The sequence below is a fragment of the Malus domestica genome, chromosome 09 (assembly GCF_042453785.1).
Source record: "Malus domestica chromosome 09, GDT2T_hap1".
NCBI lineage: Eukaryota > Viridiplantae > Streptophyta > Magnoliopsida > Rosales > Rosaceae > Malus > Malus domestica.
In genome coordinates, this window is record NC_091669.1 from 20,569,158 (window position 1) to 20,571,713 (window position 2,556).

Below are 2,556 nucleotides of genomic sequence, written 5' to 3' on the forward strand. Positions count from 1 at the left end.
TAGCGGAGCTCTCGGCTGCCCCCAGTCATAACTTGCTGGTCTAGGCTGCTCTTCCATGTGTTTGGCTCGTCTATGCCGCGGATGCAGTGCATGTGGTGCGTTCCTAGTAGGCGAGCGAGTTCTTCGCAGGCTGCTGGTTGAACTTGAGCTGGATTGAGTGACTTCTTCTCTCCGTCCGTCGTGCTGCCTACTCTGATGTGAGGTGGATGACGCTCCTTGTGGGCTTAGCTGCGAATAGACACTTTGCCCGAAAGGTTGTTCATGTTGACTATCGGAGTATGACCCTAACCGTGAATGTATGCTCCTCCGTGGGCCTAGTCGAGAGTGCATGCTCCTTCGCGCTCTAAGACGGGAATGTACACTGCCCAAACTTTCGGCTCGTGGCTGGTCGAGTGGCTGCTTGCCGGGATGCTGCTGGAAATGTCCGTCTGCCCTTGTCCTACTTTGGGATACCTCGTCCGAGGCACGTTGGATCCCGATGCGTTGCAAAAGTTGATTCACCAAGGTTGTCTGTTGTGCAAGGGCGCTCGTCACTCTATGACTTGTCGAGACAAGTGTTGTTCGCCATTTGGATTGGAAGAGCTTGGAAGGAATGCGCCTCCTTGGGCAGTGGAAGGGTGGTAGACTCCGGGCGCGAGATTTGAGTTGGGAAATGTCAAATCCCTGAAAAAATATGGTGAGAATGCTCCCGGCTCGATGGTAGGTCCAGATGGTTGAGATAGTCTTGGGCCGACTTGGGCTGCTTGGAAAGCCACGGGAGCAGTCTGGGCCTTGAGAGTGGGTTGCTCGACGGGAGCAAGCTGGGCTATGGGAGTGGGCTGCTCGACGGAAGCAAGCTGGACCACAGGAGTGGGCTACTCGTCGGGAGCAGGCTGGGTCACGAGAGCATGCTGCTTGGCAGGAGCAGGCTGGGCCGCGAGAGCAGGTTGCTTGGCGGGAGCAAGCTGGGCCTCGATAGCAGGTTACTTGGCGGGAGCAGGCTGGGCCGTGAGAGCAGGTTGCTTGGCGGGAGCAGGCTGCTTAATATGTGATGCATGCGAATGTGAGGCTTGGGCCCGGGCCCGTGCAAACTTGGATGGCACGACTTGGGCCATGGTGAAGGCACCATGGACCTCGCCACGGGTGGCTACCGAGGTAGCCACCGTGGTGGTTCCCATGGTGGAAACTCGTGGTGGTGGTGCTTCTCCACTTATTGTCGCATTTAGCCTCACGGATCTCCGCAATCCCATTTCTTGAACATTAGAATTTTCACTTGTGGAATTTTCTAAATTTCTAGCCATTATATTTTGCTTATACGTTTTATCAAAGAACCTTTGCAAGTAAAAAATTCTAACAATAAGAACGTATGAAAAATATTCAAATGGACTAGAACATAAAGAAAAAAACCTTTTTGTGCGAGAGTCTTCTACGAGTATGGATTTCAACTCTCAATGAAAGCACCAATTTGTGGATGCAAATTTCTTCCTCCTTGATCTTGGACAATTTTGCACCTACAAAACAATTAACACCTTAGGTTAAGGCCAAGAGCCTCACGCGCCCACGATGAATGGGGGGGGCTTTGGCCGAAGAACCTCCGATGCCAAAGTTAGAATTTAGAGAGAAAGAGTGTTTAGAGAATTTTGGGATTTTTGCCAAAGTGTTGGAATTAGTTTTTGGTGAAAATAGGAACCTATTTATAGGGTTAGGCTTGTCCATTTTTTGAGAAGAAAAGGCCGGCCTTAATGGGGATTTTTAGGTTGAAATTTTGGTTTAATTAGCCAATTTATTGGCTAATTAACCCTAAAGGAATAAATTGGTGGTTACCAAATTGATTAATTTGCATAAATGGGATAATAAAGAGGGAAAATGGAAAAAGGTAAAGAGAAAGGATGGTGACCGGTTTTGACTAGCTTTAGGGTTGAATTGGATGTATTTTGTGGTTAATTGGGTGATAAATTTGGTGATTAATGAATTAATTAGGAATTAATTTATTAATTAGCCAATTAATCTCTATTTTATGGGATAACTTATAGGTTGTAAAGTAATTATCTATAATGAGAATGGATGAGATAAATTGGAATTGGTTACCTTTTTTGGAGCATTTTTTACTTGGTTGAGGATGATTGTCCGCCGCTCGCGCGTAGGAGTTTCGGTATGCCTCAAGGGTATTTTTGTCCTCTTTTACCCAAAAATCCACGTGTCGCCTTGTGATTATTTTTGGCTCCACAAATAGCATAGTCAGAGGCATCACGCATTAATTCAAATGGTAAAGACCAATCTGGTGCCATAATAATAGGAGCAGAGGTTAGTTCATGTTTCAAGGTTTTAAACGCATTCATACAATCTTTATCAAAGTGAAATACAACATATGTAGCCAAAAGATTGCATAATGGACGAGTGATCATGGAAAAATCTTTAATGAAACGACGATAAAAACTAGCATGTCCTAAAAAGCTTCACACTCCCTTCACTAATATAGAGGCTACCATATTTGAGATGATGTCAATTTTTGCTTTGTCAACTTCAATTCCCTTGCTAGATATTACATGACCCAACAGAACACCTTGTTTCACCATG